This window comes from Acomys minous, assembly GCF_964271855.1.
Source record: "Acomys minous genome assembly, chromosome: 4".
Lineage (NCBI taxonomy): Eukaryota > Metazoa > Chordata > Mammalia > Rodentia > Muridae > Acomys > Acomys minous.
In genome coordinates, this window is record NC_140486.1 from 88,549,191 (window position 1) to 88,571,288 (window position 22,098).

A 22,098-nucleotide genomic window follows, 5' to 3' on the forward strand; every position below is an offset into this window, starting at 1 on the left:
GCAGCTTGGGTCTTACACACTTACTCACTTCTGCATTCATTTGTTCCACAGATATTTTCTGAGTGCCAGGCACAGGACGTGCACAGAAATATACTAGGTAGCTGAGCAAGGGAGGCGAACATGGAACAAATAAAAGAACAATTAATTCATGCCCAGTGTAGAAAGTTCGTTGACAAATAACTGGCTGCTCCGAGGGTACACTACATGCTGTATTTTCCCTTTGAAGGCTGAAACATACAAGCTTGCAACCACTGTCTGCTTACTTTGGGTAATAGCAAGAGACGTTGTACCCAGAAAACTAGGAGTTTCATTGAGGATTTCTAAAATTCATCTTTCAATGAAGTATTCCATAGGATGTTCCTGTCATTGAATATTCAGAATGTGTCAAGGAAAGCGCCAAAGCTGGCTTCTCAGTTCAGCAAGCAGCAAAAGCTAAAGGTAATTGTAGATAAGGTAGAAAAGCCTTTCCAATATGGACAAGCGCACACACCTCTATATTAGATAGAGTACGTTCATGGCCAAGACCATGGGGTCTAGGACCGTCTGGGTTCAAGTTGGTTTTTCACCACTCGCTAGCTATAGAAGGCAACTTACGCAAACTCTCTGTGTTGCTACTATAAGGTAGAAATGACTCTATCACTTTCCTTGTGGGGTCATGGTGACGATGCAGTGACGAAGTCCAAGTGAAGCTTTTCAAACAGTGTCAGCATCATACTTAATGCTATGGAAGTGTGTTTGTCCCTACTTATCCTTATTAGTGGGAATCTCATTGTTCCTACAGCTAAATTATTTATTATGACCTTTAAAAGTATTCCTTTTTAAAAATCATCTGGAAATCACACACACACACACTTTTTTTTTCTTGCACTCAACCTTAGATCTCTTCTGCTTCTAGATAAGAAAATCCCTTGACTCTTACACCTTTGATTGGTATCATCTGGTCAAACCTGCCTGGTCAAAGGCACCTTGAGATATTGTATAAGAGCCATTTACATTGTTTAAGGGTTAATGCAAAGCAGGAAACTACGCCAGCTAACTCCCTTAGTCCTTGCTTCCTTTCCTAGTCATGGGGTAACAGCCAAAGAATAGAAACAGTGAAAAGGTCAAGTATGAATCTATGCATCCTTTGTCCTTGAAGACTGCAGTGTAGTGCACTACGGAGAGATAAGGCTTCGAAAGTCAGGCAGAGGGTCAGTTATTTGGCCCTCAGCTTTCCTTGTTTTGTGGAGGCTCAGGGTCATCACTGGCATCTTGAAGGCTTTTTAGAAGAGCAAGCCAGTGGATTTCTGGAATGAAGGTAGAGTCAGTTCTGCTGGGCTTTGCTGATTTGTGTAGTCCCCAGATCCTCTAAACAAGCAGGCTGTGAATGAAAACAACTCTGAAGATGGTTAATTGTGTATGCAGTAAATACTGTTTATTCCTGAAGAAACAGTTTACCCTTTATTCATGGGGTGGGGGTAGGGGTGGGAGACTGAATAGGGAGAAAGACGGTTAGGTTGAAGGAAAACTCGTTCCTATACTGAAAGGGCACACAGAAGCAATGTTGGTTTTGCTTTTTGTAAATCCACATTGCCCCACCCCCCACCCTCAAGCCCCATGACTGTCCTTTCTGCACTGTGCACTGAGCACTTCCCAGAGCAAACCATCTCAGAGCCTGTCAGCCGGTTAGCTATTTTTCAACTTTGTTTCTAAAGCTGACCTCTGACCTCCTGGCAGCCCTACAAAATGTGTGGGTGGATTCGTCACCCGCTCAAGGAAAATTCCAGGAAGAAGCGATTAACTGAAAAATGAGGACAACTCTACTGTATTCAGTCTCAAGTTCGTGAGTGTCTTGCAATTTCTCTTCCAAGTACGGAAACCCCAGGGGAGTCCACTACATCTTGTGACTCAGCAGGAAGCCTCCACTGGGAAAAGGTAGCAAGAAAAAACTGTTTCACACCCACATGCTGCATGCTAAAATCCACCTTTTCTCCTTCATGGCTTTTGCTCTTGGCTTCCTAAAACAAAGGCTTGTGAGGCTGGCAGGCCCAGGACTTCCCTGTGGCTGAGAGGGCGAGTGAAACTTCTTGGCCATGAGTGATGCTAGAAATTATCTCTAACTGGTATTCTGGAGATGATGCCAGCTGTCTTCCATCGGGGATCAGGGACTTGTCTTAGAAAACACTGCCTTCACCCTTTTCTAGCACTTACCTTGTAGATACTTGCTTGTTTGGCTAGACGCCCCCTATTTCAGGGCACTATAGCTAGATGCTTTCCTAGTTTTCCTTTGATAATACAAAGTGAGAGAGGGCTGCTACTCAAATTAAAGGAAGGTTGATAATTTCCTTTGTAAGAATGAAAAAATAAATAAAATGCAGTCCCAAACTCTCCAATTCACCTTAACTGACAGGAAGTGGTGTCTTTTCCCAGTAAAAAGGAACTCTGTGAGCACTGGGGATAGACAGACCACCAGAGATAGCAAAGCAAGACAGCTCAGGCTGCCCTCTGCATTTGCAGTCCAAGACCACATTCTCCAGTAAAGGTAAATGCTCCTTTCTGTAACGGATTGCATGCCGTGACCCAAATTCATGCCAGGGTTAAGAAACTGGGGCCTTGTTGGCTGCGGGTCTCGAACTCAATAGCAACTGTTTCCCGTGCAGGTACAGTGTTAAGACTTTCTCCTCTTGCCCAGTTGTCCCAGAATAACTTGCTCCCGAGCGAGCAGCAGGCTGAATACCTCAGAGTGAGCGGGCATGGCACCCGTGCACACACTGACTTCTCAAGTCCACTCAGAACAGGGTGTTTCTCATTACAGTATTATGAAATGGGAATCTTCTCTTCCTTATGAATAATAAATAGGAGCCTGGAAACGAAAAGAATATGATAGGACTCTGCTGGTGGAGCTGACATTTAGAGAGCAGAAGTAGCAGACGCAAAATTATTTTTTCTAAAAAAAAAAAAAATCAGTATGCTTTGTGAAACTTTCCATATTTTTAATTCACTTGTAACAGATAATTAGCTCATATATTTAAATTGCCCTGCTGAATTTTATTCAGCGATTTTTTTTTAAAGAGATCACACCCTATTTTATTTGTGTGTTAGTTAAACTGCTACACGGAACATTGAGACAAACCCCCAACCCCGCACAACTCTGGTGTCTCCTTAAGAGACTGCCTAAGACTCCATTGCCGGCCAAATGAGCCAGATAGTGCCCTCCCAGTGCGGACGCATCCTTTTTCCAGTAAAATTTAAACTTATCTGAAGAAAGGACGAGAGGAATGAGGTGGTCAGAAGATAAGCGGTCAAGGGAACACGCTGAGGAATGTAGACTTTTCATTTGGCCTCACCCTGATAGACAGCGGGTGGGTTGAGGTGCCAGGGTGTGACGATGCCAAGCATGACAGAGGAGACTTTCTGGCCAGGAACTCTATAAGAGAAGACGTGCTGAGAGGGCAGGCGCTGAAGGCAGCGTTTTGTCCTTAACGTCCAGTTTCAAACTCAGTGCAGTACCTAACTTGAAACATAGCATCTTTGTGCCAAGGAAGAAAGGTAAACTTCTTTGACTTGCTCGTCTTGTTTATCTGAGCTTTTCTGGTGGCAAAGGGCCCTCTCCAGAGACGCCAAGCTCACCTTTCAGTATTGTCTTTGGTTACGTGGTGCAGGGAACCAATCCTGGAGTGTTAAGACACCATGCATCCTTTTAGTCCTATTCAGGCCCCTTTCTTTCCCATCACCCCATCACCTTGCTCTCCCTTATGTTCAGGGCGTCTTGCTCTGCAGTCCTAGGATGGCTTGCCGGCATGTTGGCTTGCTTTCCTTTTTACTCTCTGGTCGGTCCTTCCGGTCCCCTCCCCCATCGCACCCCACCTCAGAGGAAAATGCCCAGCCTGCCACATTTCAGCAGGCAGGGCACATCACGAGGACGTCTGTAGTAAAGGGAGGGAGGGCAAGATTGTTTACTTTCTCAGAAGGCTAAACATCTCAGCCGGGAGTCCTTGACTGTGTGCTTAAGGACACAGACAGAAAGTTCAAAGGGCAGCAGAGAGTGCTCCCTCCACTGCGATTTGCATCTGGGTTCAATTCAGCTCAGCTTTAAAGAGTCTCATTTGAATACACAGTACATTAGCTCCATCCCTGCTTCCTCTCCAATATGGGAAATACATTCATAGCTCAGTAACCTCTCCCCTGTCTGGTCCAGACAGCTGGGGAGAGGGTGGGGAGCGGGGATCCAACAACTGCAGAGAAATTGTATTTCAAATGAATGTCTTGTCATCAGCTGCCTATGTATCCCTCAGCTGCACTCCAGGAAGAGATTTGCATATTTTTTCCTTCCTAATGGAAATACATATAGGATGAAGATTTTGTTTTGTCCATTTAAAAATATTGCTTTGCCCCCCCTTTGCTTGAGGGATTTCTAAATTCGCGCTTGGAAGAAATGACTTGCTAGACTAAGGAAACTCAGGACTGTAGACGACACGTCTGTCATTATCATCGGTGTGAAGAATTCCACGTAGAAATTGCCTCCAGAATCGTTTCCTGCAAAAATTAATAAGTAGATTTATAATGTAAGGATATGTGGATGTAGATATGTGAAGGACCACTGATCTAAACCAAATCAGCCTGCAGAGAGGCCTAAATTATGCAGAAGGCTGAAATGACATTACTCAAATTGTCTATTCCCTTTCTTTTCCATCTTCATGGGAATTCATATATACTTTGGGTTCACTGTATGTTTTGTTAACCCCTTGTTTTCTTTTAGTCTGGGAGAGCAGGAGGGCCACTGAAGACTGACTGTGCAAAGGAAGCGTTAAATTATAGACGTTTGAAACCTACATAGTCTTTTCCAAATTAATGACTATAAGTCTGAAAATAATAATAAAATAAATTCAATGATCATAATACACTAACATTATCAACCCTCAAAGAACAATCAGGCAGATCTTTTATATATAATTTAGACTTCTAGTTATTAGTGAATTGAAAGTAGGCACCTTAAGAGACTGAAGTATTCTTTTTAATCTTTTAGTTTTCAATAGTGGCATTTGTTCTGAATTCTGCTTCACTAAACACGTTGGCACTATAGTAGCTGCCCACTGATGCCTAGCATCATCTACTGGCTCTCTTCAAGGGTGGTTTTTATCCTGTGAAGGAGAGTTTGATGGTTAGTCAGCAGAAGCTAAGAACTTTAGTAAGATCTTCCACAGCATAGCCTTGGCCATTTGAAATGTGTCCATAATTTAGCTGATTTCCTGATGTCAGCCACTAAATGTGTAGAAATTCATACTCTACCTCGTACAATCCATTACAGTCTTCTTTGGAGGCTTATAAGAAAAATCTTACAAGTTACAAAATCTAATCACTCAGCTGAGGTAAATAAAAAGGCTATGATCCTGAAATTTTATTTACTTTTCTTGACTAGAGAAGTTTAAGTAACTAAGTTTTTATTTAACTACTGTTATTATTATTATTATTATTATTATTATTATTATTATTATTATTATTAGAAACATGGGCGTAGTATGATGTGTGTGTGTGTGTGTGTGTGTGTGAGAGAGAGAGAGAGAGAGAAAGAGAGAGAGACAGACAGACAGACAGACAGACAGACAGAGAATGAGAGAGAGAAGGAGAGAGAGGGAAAAACACAAACATGTGGGTACCTAGGCGTACACAGTAGCCAATATGATCGTGTATATGCTCACAAAACATACTTACAGCATTTCTTCTTAGCTCTCTAATAATTCCCTTACTTTGAGACCAACTCTTCTTCCTGATTTGAGGTCACACCTATGAAGTCCCCATCTTCACGCTGCAGGGTGACATCCACCTATAGAGATAGCTGTTTGGGTCAATGGTAACATCTGAGCCAAGGTGTGCCATCACAGTTGTCTCCTGGGACTTTGGAGACTCCTGGCACTTAAGCAATCTTTTTATATTAATCTGTAGCAGACGGAGTTGAAAACTAACGTTTTCTGAAGTGGGGTCATGAAACCTTGTCTATAAAGAAAAACGAATAACAATACAGAAGGCATGAACACAGATGAGAACGAAGTAGCGAATTCCCTTCATGGCTGAAGGCTCCATTTCCCAGTCAGAGTTCTCTCTGAGAGACTGGGTCAGTATATTTTGATTACTTGGGCTACTATTGCATCCTTAAATAACATACGGAACATCCTTAGTATTATTTATTAAGATACATTGAATTTAGTTTATTACTTCCAACTCAGCAGATGGTACCTATCAGATGATGCACACAGACTTAACTCCAAGAGGAAACTGAGTCATTTCACATCTCTTGCAACCCAGTTTGTTTTTCATGGGCATTCAGTGGACTTGATGGCTTCTCTGAGAAGAATGAGAATGGGACACATCCGCAGGCTTGTGTCACCCATCAACTTGACAACTCCAGAGGATGCAGAGAGCAGGACTTCTCTGAGGGTAGGCACATGCAATCAGAGACATCTGGACCACAGCCTATAATGGACCATTGCGGGGAGAGGTCACATGACTGCAGTCTGCATGGTCCTACACAAAAGCCCTTACCTGGTTTGTCCCAGAGAACCCGGGAAGAGGAAGTAGCACACCATCAGTATCTGGATTCAGCCCACTTAGCAGTAACTCTCGTTGCCTTGGCTACAAGATGACAATACAAGCAGAAAGTGCAGACACCGGCATCAGTGGCACATCCTCAGCCCCACCCTCATCTTCCAGCTCATCCCGTGTCATACTCCATGTCGTCCCTCACCACATACATATGTGCTTTTGCACATCATTTCTTCTGCGTAGAATGCCCTTCTCACTCTTCTTCTTCACCCATTGCAGCTCAGCTCCCAGACCTTCAGATCTAAAAACGTTCTGTGTGATTTGTAAAGTCAGCTTCAAGAGCATGCTTCGGAAGGAGCCCTTCCCTGCCTTTTTTTTTTCTACCCAGAATAATGCTATTCTCTCATTTCTCTGCAGTGTTAAGGCACTTTGTAGCTGTTTGCATCACTGCTGCCATTGTACTTTTTTCTCCAACATATAATACTTTTATTGATTATTTGGGAATTTCACATAATACATCACAGTCACATGTAATTTCCTGTCCTCCCAGGTGTGTCCCCACCCTTGTCACCTCCCCTCTCTTCAAAAAAGAAAGAAAAAAAGAAGAAGAAGAAGAAACAAAACAACAAAAACACAAGTCCAGTTTGTGTCGCCCACATACTCACTGGAGCACAGTGAAACTCCCAATGGCCTGCCCCTTAAATAGAACTGAGTCCTTCCCCACCCCCACCAGAAGCCCTTGACTGTGGCGAGCTACACTTCAGCATCCATAGCACAAGTTTTAAGAGTTATCTTCAGCCACGCACGGTGGCACAGGCCTTTAAACCCAGCAATTAATAGACAGAGGCAGGCGGATCTCTGCAAGTTCGAGGCCAGCCTGCTCTAACAAAGGGAGTCCAGGACAGCTATGGCTACACAGAGAAACCCTGTCTCCCATCTGGAAGAAAAAAAAAGCTCTCTTTGATGTCTTTCTGTCTGGCATGCTAGTTTTTGAGGCAGGGAGTCATGCATGTGAGTCATGTGAAGGTAACAATGACATCTCAGTCACCTTGGATGTCTGGCTGCCCAATTACACATCTGTAGCAGATGCTGCAGTAGGTAAGCATTAATTAATTAAGTAAGTAATGTGGAAAAGAAGTACACTGTAAACTATAAGGAGGGTGTTTTGCTTTGTTTTGTGTTTGAGAAAGATCTCCTAAAACGTTCCCCTACGTTGGTGAGAGTGACTTGAACCTTTTTGCATTTTAACTACATTGTTTCCTACTTCCCTAGAAGGCTAAACAGAATGTCACATCCAAAAGAGCAACTTAAAACTGTTCCTCAGCAGGGACAGTTATGCATGTGGAGTGTTCTTTCTGGTCCTGGGAACCTTCATAGTAAATGTGTCCCCCACCCCTACCCTGTTTCATTTTTTTTTTTAAAGTAAGACTGGGAAAGGCTTTGTGTTGGCTTAAAAGTCCACAAACTGCATGAAATGGGAAACATCAGCTTCGCTGTTGTTATTGACTAGTGTACATACAGCACCTGACTACAACCTAGGCAGCCAGCAAACAGCAAGTACATAATGGCAAAAAAAGGAAGGAGGGAGGGAAATGCAGAAGAAAGACCATTAGCATGTTTTAAAATGTTTTCTTTTCAATATATTTAATAACGGATATTTGTGTATATCTATTTGTTTGTGGGACTATGCACATGAGTGCATGTGAGTGCACATATCCACCGAGACCAGAAAAGGTTGGCAAATCTACTAGAACTCTTCATGTAGACTATTGGGTACTGGTAACTAAACTCAAGTTCTCTATAAGAACAGAACATATTCTTAACTTGTGAGCTATTCTTCCAGCCCTAAAGACAGTTTTTAAATTACCTGAAAAAAAAAACTCTTAGCATCTTAAGTAAATTACACGCAGCAAAAATCACAGTTAAGCACGACCACACCCAGTAAAATATCAGTGGGTTCAAGTGTGGTCCATCGCTCGCAATGCTCCATCTCTTACCAACGCCTTGGCAACATCATAGTTTAGGTGTTGGTATCAGGCCATAACATAGTCACTATGGCTATATATCTCTCTGCTTCCCACACAGCTCCCATCCTTGAAGACACTGCCCTGGAATTGATGCTTTGATGTTGAATTCAAGTACTTTTGCCAGTTACTACGTCTGAGTGACTTAACAGCCGACTCTGAAGCTTGTCTTTCTTCTCAGAGGGTCAAGAGTTCAATCAGGTTACTTCTGTTACTCTGACAATAGCCGCCTTATTCATAGCTGTTTTCATATACAGCCTTGCAACGCTGGAGCAGTGGGATTCCAGCAGAGCTACGTAGTTGTGAAAGAGCTTTCTTCTCTCAAAATATCTTCCACTTTTGTACCAGACTGGTATGACATCCTTTGGAACAGATACCTACAAAGGATATCTTTGCGGCTGAGGCCATCCTCTTCACTGATAGTCTTTTTAAGCTATAATTGTTTCCTACCTCACTTTTCACTTCTACATTGACTGTGGAGCAACGATTTGAAAGTGGAAACTCTTCAATAAAAAGTGTCACCATTTAGACTTTTTTCAATTAAGAGGTTTGTGGCAACTATAGGTGCGTTGAGTCTTGTAAAATAATAATGTAAGCCTTGAGCTGGGAAGGCAGTGGGAAAGATAATCTATCCTAAAGCCTTAATTTTACAATCAAGTCTATCCTTGAGAAGTCAAAGGACTTGTCTAAAATATCATGTGAAAGGCAGCGGTAGAGCTAAGAAGAGAAAAACTGTCATTCATTTTTCCAGGCAAGGTGTCCTTGCTACACACTATGTAGGAAAAACATAGGCAAGGGTAAATATGGCATAATCATGGGTGAGTGTAAGATCACATTCTTTGTCCTTAGACAGAAAAGACCTAAGGCAAGAACTGACAGTGCTTTGGAGTGGTAAAGCGTCAAGCCTGTGGATCCAGTTGGTTTTCCATTCTAGGGTTGTTTTACACCCTTTGGAAAATGGGACTTCTGATCTTCAATTCTTTTCCACCCAAAAAGAACACAACAATGTTGTCTATGTCAGACAGCTAGCGTGAAAACAATCCCATACATCACTCGCATGTGCCTGTGCGTAGTAAGTACTCAAGAGAGTACACCTTAACACCATTAATGTGGGTGAATTTGGCTCAGTATATATCTCCAGCAGATCAGGAGAAAGAAAGAGAAATAACCATTTATGTAGTCAACAAGGACAGGAGTTAGCGTGAGCATGGGAAGAGTGCGAAGGATTTGGGGTCCGTTGGTCAGACTCAGCTCCAACATGCCTTTCATACTGCGAGCATCACCCAAGCCCCAGAAGAGCTATAAAGTATGTGATTGTTATACACCATGTCCTTTAAATGTAAGCCAGCCAGTCCATCTGGCGCACATATGAAGAAACAGCAATCATCTCTAAAGTAAGAAAAACCCAATGTGTTCGGCTTATGAAAAGCTGCAGGGTCGGTTCTTCATTGTGTTTTTGTTTGAGGGATTGGTTGTTTTGCTTCCAGCATGAATCTCTAAGATACTGAAGAAAATTTTGATGCAATGTCACTTTCGCCTCAAGCTTTGGCTTAATATTTTAATTCCTTCCTTAGATACCATGACACTTTAAACACCACGGTTGTCAACACCATCATCATTAACATCATCTGCTCTAAGGGCTCGTCACAGACCCCTTCCTTTGGCATTGTGCTCAGATTTCCCCTTAAAGACTGCTCTTAGAGAGTCTTTTTTCTTTACACACTACGTGGTTAGGACCATCCCTAGTACATCCTCTGGGGAGATATGGCAGGTCTCCTAGGCTCTCTCAGTACAGACATCAGCACATACTTAGTGTTTCATTCCAGGGTCCTGTGTAATTCTCTCAGCCCCTCCAGCCACTGTGCCTTCCCTACCACGATGCTTCGTATCCACTCTGCAAGGGTTCCAACACCGATTCAACGAACCGGTTACAAGCAGCTACTATGTGCCCACTCTCTGCTGCCACCATGGATCCCAAGGTGAGCAGGACAGGTTCTGGCTGAAAAAAACAACCTTCAGAAGCAAACATTGTGATCCAAAGTCTACAGACTAGTAACCCTGAAGACTGTGAGACACACTATGTAAATAAGCGATTCATATAACTGTCATGTGGTATCTGCTCTGAGGAAGGGGAGGACATCCATATGTTTGGTTCTAATATATATATATATAACTATGTGTATATTATATTTATAAATATATGTGTATGTATATTCATATATTTATATTTAAGGTAATGAGGTGGTTTAGAGGTTAAAAGCACTTGCTGTGTAAGCCTGATGACCTGAGTTCAACCCTCAGAAAACCAATTCCAAAAACTTGTTTGCTGGCATCCACCTGAGCACTATGGTATGTGGCATGCCACTCGCACTAATACTATATAAAAAAAATTTTAATGTAAATGCTAAATAAAGACGAGGCCAATTTTTCTGGCTTCTTTGGCCTCAGATCCGATATAGCTTGTTGTGGCGTTGGCTTTGCACTCTTCAAAACACACCTCAAAAACACCCAACTCCTCAGAACCCCTTGTTAGTAAGAACACAACTCAGCTTAAGCTTTTCACTTATTCTAGAGATCAAATTACATATGCCAAGCCCAACTGCAAGCACAAGTGGCATCACAGTGAATAATCAGATAAGCTCTGTGCTTCCATGAAGAAGATTGCATTTATGTGTGAGAAACAGGCAACAAGAGATTAACAACAACAACAATAACAGAGTTTTAGAAGTGTTCAGGAAGAAAAAGATGGGCCTCAAAAGGGTAATAGGAATAACTGAGGTTATAAGTTGGGCAATCGGGCAGGAATGGTCTCCCTAAGAACGGGCCTATTGAGCGGACCCAGTGGATGCAGGAAGTGATGGGTTATCTGGAGGGAAATACTCAGGATGCAGAGACCAGCCAGGGAAGGACCCAGAAGGTGATTCCCCCCAAGACAGGACACAAGAAACAGCGTTTTCCCAGTCAGAGTGGAGGAGCTCGTGGAGATGGGCGGTGCAGGTCCATGGCCGGCCACGTTGGCGATAAAGTTGGAGAGCTTAGTAAAAGAGGGAAGTCTGAGTCGGGGTGAATGAGTCCATAGCTGAAAAACAATCAGTCTTCAGAAAGGAGAAAGGAACGTTTGGTGGGTGGCCAAAGTGTCGGCTTTAGAAATTCGTTCTTAGGAAGAACACGAGGTAGATTCTTGGAAGAAAATGTTTCCATATGGAAGAGAATACTGACAGAAATTGGGAAAGGCTGCAAAGCACCACTGAGTTTGGGGAAAATGGGAACTTTCTTTTTTCCCTCTTCTTGGTGATTAGAAAGCAGATGTCAGGCCAAAGGATGAAACAGATAACTTCTGATTTACACTTCAATTTCATTACATGAAAACCGTTCGTTGTTCCAGTGACTAACAGCACTTTTTCTTGTCCTTATAACATTGGCCACAAGATCATAGTATAGAGTAATGGGGCTTGTAATCCAATTTGAACATCTCAAGCCTTATAGAAACAAACTGGCAAACACTGGCAGTGCTGTGACTGTCGCTCAAGATTAGTAAACTGGCAAATGCTGAATGCCAAAGGTATGGAAGACAACAGTGCAACAGATACACAGCCGTTGTTTCAGACTTTTTCATGGGATGAGACGGTAGCATCCTTCTAATGATTAGTCTTTCTACCTCTGCTTTCCTGTCAAGAAATACCCACTCACATGATACTGAAAATAGTAATGTAGCCCCCCGAGTGGTGCTGGGTTCTACCGTGCAAACATACATTTCCTGTGCATCCTTCCACAAGAAAATGTTCAGCCTTCCAAGTGGAAGTGTTAATGTGTGGCTTAGTCGAAGATTTGGAAGATGTTTACAGTTTAATGAATCCTACATGGCTCACATTCTGCTGAGCATAATCAAGTCTTTTCCTGACCCAGAAGATGAAAGAACTCTGCTAACATTACTTTTTTTCTTGAGCAAATTCCTGGATTTGTGCCTCAGAAAAAAAGGATGACTACATCGTGAAGACAAAGTATGTGGAGAGAAGTGAGGAGAAGCCTAATGGGGTGACTACACCAATACTTCAACAATGTCCCTCTCTAACCCTTTTCAGAAACACTTTCCTCCAAGAATTGTCTAGAGCTGGGTGTGGTAGTGTCCGCAAAAACTTTTAAAAAAATAAAATAATTTTAAAAAGAACTGTCTGGAAACAGACCCTTGAGTTTAAATTTCAGTTTATATAAAATGTCATGCAAAAATGTTAAAAATCTTATTATATTTTATAGATAATTTCTACTATGGGACGAAATAATAAATCTGCTATCTTCACCTCGAATTTCTTTAGCGTTATCTACCTGTCACTCCAACCTCTGTAGTTGTAGAAATGCTTCAAAACCATTCATTTCCTTAGCTCTGACCAATAGTTCAAAGTTCCTTATATTACTGAGAAGAAAGAATTACTAACGATAAGGTAAGGTATGGTGTGATTAAAAATAAACTCTAAAATCTCAGTGCTTTAGCTCCATGGGCAAATATTTCTGGCACACAAAATCCAAAGAGTATGAGGCCGTCTCATCAACACAGCACAAGGAAGGTGAGGCCTCCAAGGTCACCGTGGCAGAGAACAAAGACGGTAAAATTCACATGGAGTGAGTCTGTGCCTGTATCCAATGAGCCCCGCCCAGTCACATGACCCCACTGAACCACAAAAAGGCTGGGCATGCTCTCTGCCTCTTTCAGCTTCCTTGCTTACACATCCCTTTGCTGAGTCCTCGCCCCATATGCAGGCAGCCTTCCTCCTTCCGCCAAAAGAACCAATCCCAACTCATTGCATTCAGTTCAAAGTCCAGGCTTTCTGGATGCTACGCATTAGTCACTATTCTCAATCACTGTTCTACTGAGGTGAAGAGTCACCATGACCACAGTAACTCGCATAAGAGAAAGCATTTAATCGGGGCCTTGCTTAGCATTTTAAAGGCTTAGTCCATTTTCATCAAGGCAAGGAGCATGGTAGCAAGCATGACAGGCGTGGCTCTGGAGAAGGAGTTGAGAGCTACATCCTGGTCTGCAGGCAGAGGGTTGAGGGGTGGGCCTGGCATGGGCTTTTTGAATCTTCAAAGTCCTCCCCAAGGGACATAGTTCCTCCAACAAGGCCACACTTCGTCCTCCTTCTTAAATAGTGCTACTCCCTGATGCCTAAGCATTCAAATATATGAGCTTATGCGTGTCATTCTCATTGAAACCGCCATTACTATCACGTCTGAAGTTGGCTTCTGCTGGGCCAGAAACAAGCGCACTTTCAAAAGGTGAGCTGTGTGCCCTATTCAATCAATGCCCAGGCACAGAAAGAAATGCAGAATCCTTATGTTATGTTACAGCCAAAGTTCCATTCAGATAAGAAAAGGAACGGACATGCAATCGCAGACCCAGAGTTCCAAAATGCTACCTGACATATTTTGGGGGTGTCTAGCCCTTGCACTAGGAAAGATCCTTGATGAGTCCTGATTCTATTCCATAAGAAGGTCTTATCATCAGCTTCAGCTGCGTCTGAAGTGATACAAGGAGTTAGTTCCTGCAGGCTGCTCAGCCTTCAGCACCTGCTTCTGCTTAGGATGATTGGCCGCCAAAGGTTTCTGTGCCCCAAACCATCTCCAGATTCATAGATGTAAAGGAGACCGCCATCCCTTCAAACAGCCATAGACTATTGGTCTACTTGATTACACATCTAAATGAATCTTCTGAGTAGAGGTCCCAATTTACCCAATTTCTTTGCTTACTCACCTCTATATCAGTTCATTTTCAACTCCATCATGGCTAAGTTGATATTCGAAGTTTGGAAAGGAAGATCCCTGAATCCTCCCTGTGCTCAAAGTCACTTTATTCACATGACTTTCCAAACTTACTTCTATTTATTTTGACAAACATGCTAATAGGAGCCAACACACACACATACACACACACATATCTATATATCTATATATTTATATATCTATATCTATATCTATATATATCTATATATATCTATATCTATATCTATATCTATCTATCTATCTATCTATCTATATATATATATATATATATATATTGACTAACCTTTTCTCATAGAGGCCTTAGCTCAGTAAGCATATGGACTATTTCACAGATTTTAGAGGGTGGAAATTTTTCTAAATGTTTCACCTCAGCATGAAATAAACTAAGACCTTTCCAGCCTCTAATATTAGTGTCTTTATATCATGAGCACCCTACGTAAGAAACATGAGATGAGCATGGTTGTGTTTGTACAATGTGAGAAATTTATTGAATATCGTGTTGGCACAATGTTCTTGTGTATTTGTGTACAGTTTGCCCTTGTTCATTCAAATGCTGATTTCTCCACGCCACTATCTGGTTTCAATCTGAACATTGCATTGTGATGTTTATTCTAAGTATCTCCTGTCTCAAGTTTGTGTAAACATGCCCCCATTTGTTCTCTGTGTTGCCAATACAAACCAACTAGCCAGTGCTGAGCAATACAGAGAATAGGGCAGGGCATCCTGGTCCAGTGAAGGGAGGAGAAAGAGAAGGAAGGACAGGAAGGATGCACGTGGAGAGGACCAGGGAAACGCCAAGAGGAATGAGCCAGACCTAGGACATGAGTAAAAAACAAGTATAATGTGGGAAACCCAAATGGGAGGAAGCTATACTAGCTTGGAGGTTTAGGATGGAGTAATTATTGCACAGCATTGCTCTCTGAGCTAATTAAATAGATCCTAGTCTCTCTGTGCGGTGGTTTTTTTTGGGGGGGGGGCGGGGTAATAAAGCTGGTTGAGGAGTAATTGCTAATTCATTAAAATAAGAAATCAATATTATATATTAATAACTATAAAGGCATTTGGTTACTTTTTTACTACTGTGATAAGATACCATGACCAAGGCAGTGTTTAGAAGGCAGGGCTTGTTTGTGTTTCAGTTCCAGAGGAACAGAGTCCTTTACCATTGTGGAGGGGAAGTACGGCAGCCGGCAGGAAAGGTTCTGAAACAGCTGAAAGCTTTGTATCTGTAACTAAAAGCAGGGAACAGGCAATGGAATATATTTGAGACCTCAAAGCCCACCCCCAGTGACATGCTTTCTTCCAACAAGGCCACATCTCCTAAAATATATCCAAACATCATCCCAACAGGGGTCCACGTATTCAGATATTTGAGCTTGTATGGGGATGTTATCCTTATTCAAACCACCACAAACAGTAAATTCATACTCCATAGAAGGTTCATTGGCTGTAAGCTACCAATAATCCTGATTTCACTTGATGGCGTTGCTATTGGCAGTTGGGCACTCCTTATTTCAGTCTTAATTACCAACAGTGACTCTCAGACCACACATAATGCTGCACATGGTAATTTATATATGCGTGCGACAAATGACCTGGAAGGTGATAAAGAGGCTGGGAATTCAGAAGAGCTGTCCTGAAGACAGAGTGCCCATGCAGACACAGAAAACGTCTGTAAGGGTTGAGTTAAGAAGTCTCATGGGCCTCAGGTACAAAGCTATCTGGACGCTGTGTCACCAGGTACAGTCTGGATGGCAGGGCATTCTGAGGGTCAGTTTAAATTGAGCTGAGTGTCACCAGAAACAGCAATCAAATTGAGTCCGAGGGAGGAAAGTACAAGTCCTTCTCTGTGGCAATTTTCCTAAATGGAACCTTGACAAGCAACTGAGTGATAAGACAGCATGCCCACTATGTCTCAGTCTTGGGACGCGCCTTCCTTTATAATCCCAAATTTGGGGATCACGTCTGGTGTGATGATAAGCTCATGTGTCTGATGATTTGATCTATACAGAAGTGTCATTGTTGACACAAATACATTATTTATTAGTTTGTGACCCTGGTAAGATTGCGGTTGTTTACTTATGTAAACAAGATGTAGTCACTCTTTCTTGACAGGCACTCAAAATAGAGTAACTTGGGTCAAAATGGGTGCTTTACGGAATGGAATAATTCAAAGTTAAACACACACTGAAAGCTTCCATTTTCTACTACACAGCATAATTGAGAAAAGGCCTGGCCTGTTCCCTTCCCTTCGTAACCCACCCACAGGTTGCTCACTAAATCTAATGCTATATTTTAGTCTCCTGATTTTTAGGAGTATGATTTTAAAAAAAAACCAACCTAACCCAAACCAACCAACCAACCAACCAAACAAACAAACAAAAAACCACTTCTCCAGAGCTGTGAACCTTCCAACCTATAGACCCCTTAAGATAAAGCTTACTTCCAACACGTCGAGCATGGACTGGGTGAGAGGTGGCATGTCTGCCTGATGCCTGTGCTGCCTTGGGTTCCTGGCTTCCAAGACTGCTGAAGCCGGGGGCCCTAAATAAGGACTAGAGAAGCACACTGGAAATTTTACAGAGAGTCAGAAAATGGCTTACTCAATTCATTCCTCATTGGTTCAGACTCTTAGATAGCTCCAACCTACCCGTAGGAGAAGCCGGGAAACATAGGCCACACCATGCAGAGCCGGAATAGGCAGTTTCTGCCACAAAGATGCTAAGTGGAACAAATCTAAGAACATCCACAAAACTAACCTTAAGTTTGGCGTGACCCAGTTTATCATTAACTCTCCGTTTTCTCAATTATAAAACAAGCGCCATTTGTCATAATAGAAGATGGTAGGGGTTTGCTATTGAGTGCTGTCGGTTTGCTTCTCGGTAGCTGTCATGAAACCCTGGTTAAAATAACCTGGAGGAAGGAAAGGGTTTATTTGGCTTACAGGTCGCCATCCAACATCAAGGCAAGCCAGAGCACACACAACTCAAGGCTAGAACCTAGAGACAGGAACTGGAGCAGAGGCCCTGAAAGACGTCTGCTTATTGGCTTGTACTCCATGGCTGGCTTGCTCAGCCCACTTTCTTATATAACTCAATACCACGTTCCCAAGGTTGCCACCACTACTGTGTGCTGGGCCCTCCCAGACCAATCATTAATCCAGAAATTTCTCCATAGACAAACCTACAGGCCAATCAGGAGGAGGCTCTTCCTCAACTGAGATTCCCCCTTCCCAAACTACTCTGGTTTGTGTCAAGTTTACAAATAAATAGCACAAAGTGCTAGCCACTGGGCTTGCCAGCCATCGTGATTGTCTGATGACCCTCTTTATCCCCTTCTCCTATGGGGGAACCTCAGCAGTCAACAGGCCTGAGTTCCAGGGTCTCCTACAAGCAGTCTAAGCTGCTATGATGAGGATGAGGGTGGCCAGCACACATGGTTTGGCTTGGCTTTTGACTAAAAAAGCAACTGACACAAGGATTTCATTGCATGAAATTGATTTGGGAGGGAAGCCCAGAAATGCAGTGAAGGAGCGGGGAACTGAGGCAAGGGAGGAGGAAGAGGAAACGGAAGATGAGTTAATAACTAGTTCATTGCTGTGGGCAGCTGGACGTTGCCTGGCAACCTCTAGGACACCGTGATGGGAACATTTTATACGTGTTCCATCAGGACTTGAAAAACTCGAGTATTTATCCAGAAATATCTGCCTCCGAATAGTCAAGATTCTTGCATGGTCTTCACCCTCCAACACTTCTGTCTTATGCTTTTTCATACACAGAAAAGCATACCAGAGACCAGGCAAAGGGAAGGAAGATGTTATGAGTGTTAAATATGAAACACACAACATACATGGTATAAGATTTATTGTAGAAGCATGGAGAAAGAAAGTAGTGGGGAAACGCCCCAGCGGGACCGAGAAAGACAGAGGAGAGTGGAAAAGGTGGCCGGGTTTGTCCTTTTTAACGCTATGCCCCTAGCGGTGGCCACAGGTGATGACATCAGAGGTCCTAAGCAATCTGGGAGCAGGTCGCTTTTGTGTGTCAGCATTTAGAATATCTGGTAACTATATCTAAAGGGGCGCTGGGGGTGGGGGGGAGTGGAGTCGGGGTGGCAGTAAGGGGTGGAGTTAGGGGTGTGTTCAACTGTTCAAGATGGTCTTGTGTCCCTGTGCTGAAAATAGTTGCTTTTGGAATCTCTGGAGCCCTGGAACCAGGTACCCATCCTTCTTTACTGTCACCTCCTTTTCTTTGTCGCCATAAATTTGCAACTTTTGCTTTCTCACAAGGAGGGAAAGGCGTTCTCTTGTCTCCCAGCTCCTTGTTTACTTTCTCTCTGGGCTACTATTCACAGGAGCGGCGGTAGTGCCATGGAGTGAGCTCAGAGCCTTTCCTACAACGTTAGGTTAGAGCTTTTCTAATGCACTAGCTACACCATAGTCCTCCGTTGACTCTTTATTTTGCGACAGGGTTTCACTAAGTTGCCCCGACGGACACTGAACCCACCCTTGTAACTTGGACTGGCCTGAAACCTGCGCTTCTCCTTGCGTCAGTTCCCGAGGATCTGGAGGCCAGGCCTGGACCACCACCAGCCCCCAGCGTGGGCTATATTTTTTAAAATAGAAAATTCTCCTTATTTGGCAAGAGAGTACGAAAAAGCTCAGCGTGCCTTAAGAAATGCAAGGGACTCCCCCCTCCCCCCAGGCCAAACAGGTGGCTCTGCTCACGTGGAAGCAGAGTTGAACGCCAGGGCCGCAATATTAGCTGGATAAACAGAACCAGAGCTGGGAGGACTGCTGGGCCGCAAACGCGCTACTCCGGAGGAAACAAACCTCTCCACAAAGGAAGCATCCGGAATCTGAACATAGCCGGGTCAGGGTGAGCAAGGGCGAAGACGCCCTCGCATGGAAATGCAGCCCTCTTCAGGCTATTGCGTAAGAAGAAGGCCTGGGGTTGAAAGAAAGCCTGGGCTACAGAAGAAGAGTTGATAACCTTTTACATTTTCTTCATCCCTTCCATCTCAATTATTCCTTCCCATTCGTCATCTTTATTATATCTTTGACTCATTTCTCTCAGCTTTGTTGGTTTTGGCTTGAAATGTATGCCTGGGTTAGCGTTCTCTTTTTCTCATTCTGAATTAAAAAGTTAAAAATCTCCATAACTCAAAACAACAACATTTTGGCAGAAAGTTAGCAGAAACATATGGGCCTCAGCATTCTGATGCCCAGACTGGCTTCTGCCAAAACATTTCTTTGCTGTCGTATAGATAGCAGCAATGTTTGGGGCTGTTGGGGAATCAAACACAGCTCGGGCTAGGCAGAGCTGCCTGCCTTGCAGCCCTTTGTTACCGAGGGGCTTCCCACCCGTGGGCCTGAGAGTTTCCGGGAGTGGCAGGCGAGCCCGGCAGCATCTGTCTTACACTGCGCGCGCACCCAGGCACTGTCCAGACACTCCAGGCAGCCCACAGGCAGTAACCAGACAGCTAGGGACAGGAATGAGGAAGCACTGGTCAGAGTCCAAACTGGAAACCACTCTCTTCTTCAAAAGAGGGTAGGTTTGCTCAGTGGTTAGGAGCGCATAGTGCTCCTGCTGAGTTCAGTACCCAGCAACTCTACTTCCGTGGGATCCAGCATCCTCTTCCGGATTCCATGGGCTCCTGCGCTCACGTGTGCATATACTCTTCAACACACACACGCGCGCGCAAATTTTAAAACTCTTTGAAAAAGAGGAAATTTAATGTTGGGAGTTGTTTGCATAAGAAATAGAAGAACTCAAAGTCAAATAGGAGACAAGAAGACAACTCGGGGCTTTAGCAAGGTCAGAAATCCACTGGAGGTAAGATGGAGGGGAAAGGGGAAGCCAACGGGTGCAGTGAAGGCTGAAAGCTGGCGGTGGGGAAGAGACTCCTCGCGGCTGCTGGAGATACTTCCCGGGCAGGTGGGGAGGGGGAAGACTTGTACTGCTTTCTTTTCCTCACATCTTCTTCCTGCATCTCTGACCAAATCAATCAGAAGAGAGCAGGCAGGGGAGCCTAGAATGCCAGTCTGCAGCAGCATACAGCTGAACAGGAGTGGGCTGGGATGGCTCTAAAAACAAATAAGCTGGCACGGGGCGGCGAGACTCCACAGTGTGGATTAACAAGCCACCCAAGCCTCCGGTTTAATGTTGGGACATTCCGGTCCCTACCAGTTTTCCTTGAGCTAACTCTGTGCTAGAATGTTAGCACATGAGAGAACGTGCTGAGCTCTGCTGAGAACCTCAGATCATATTATTCTCATTCCATCCGCTATACCATAATAACCCCAGTAAGCCTATGAGAGGCTGAGAGATGCCCTACTGATGGTAGAACCATTAAAACAGCCTGGGTCAGCCATGGGCGGTTTCAGAACCACTAACTACTGCACCGCTCACCACAACCCCAGGCCCTGAACCTACCGATCATCACCCCTCTGCTGCTCTCTTGCCTTCGTTCACTGGGAGCCTGGGTCCCCTCACCATCCATCGGCAGAGGGCTCCGAGCTTCTCGCTATAATTTAGAAGCTCTTGGCAGAGTCTCCCTTCAAAAGCTATTTCTAGGAATATCCTGGGGTGGAATCGTGTTTCTTGGTCCCTCTGTTTCTGGGCTGCTGTTTTTTCTATACTGGGATTTCATTCTTGGCTCTCTCCTTCCTTATAGAAAGGCACACAGTACGTGTCTGGGCAGAGGTAGAGAGGTATTCATTTTTCCATTTGCTAGTTTGAAAGCTACTTTGTTTTCCTTTTTATTTATGCCAAGGGTTTCTACCAGATCGTCAACCCAGTTATAATTTTAAATGATACATCACTAACTACCCAGCTATTCAAAACCCTTGGGGTAATGATCATAATGATGGGTGATTTTTATTTCCAGGCAGCTGAGACTCCAAAAGTCAATTATAATTAAGATGGCAAGTAGGGCCAGGATGTGGTGGAGGATAGCTTCCTGGGCAGAGGCTGTCTGCCATTTTCAGCACGCAGCCAGGGGAATTCCACTGGGTCTAAAGGTCGTAGAGGAAAGAGGGCTGTCTACACAGAGATCCAATCTGCAGTCCAGTGCCTACATCCTGAAAGACAGGAAGTCTGATGACAAGGAGCAGGGTTATCATAGAGCACCATATGTAGAAATAACAGGATGAGTTCCTTATTCATCATGAAATCAAGCCATGAAGCACTGAGGAGGAGTTGGAGTGTCACGTTAAGGCAGAAGGAAGCAGGATGCAAACAGCAGAACAGCCAGCGACAGCCATCAGAGCTCAGCAGTAAGAGAGGTCCTCATTCATTTATCTGTTAAACAGGAAATGACCAGACCCGACCGGCGACCCGACCGGCTGGAGGGGCAAAAGTCAACTTGTGTTTGCCCCTACAGACTACCCTGTCACTAGGAAGGACGCCCACAAATACCTAATTAAGTCAAAGCACAATAAAGAGCCCAGAAGGGGCTTATAAGGAGAACCACCAGACACACACACACACACACACACACACACACACACACACACACACACACACACACACACACCACCCGAAAAGAAACAGCACACAAGAAGGTTCTTAGGTGGAAGGCTTGGGGCTCTTTCCCAAAAATGCAAATGAGTCATGAGAAATAACAGCAGAGAGTTAGACACCACATTAAAAGATGCATTTTCTTTTCCCCAACATGAGTAGGGTGCCCCAGGAGACAACTTCCTAAACAGAACACCAACAGCCCAGACATTAATGTCAACAATTAATAAATGGGACCTCATGAGGCTGAGAAGCTTCTA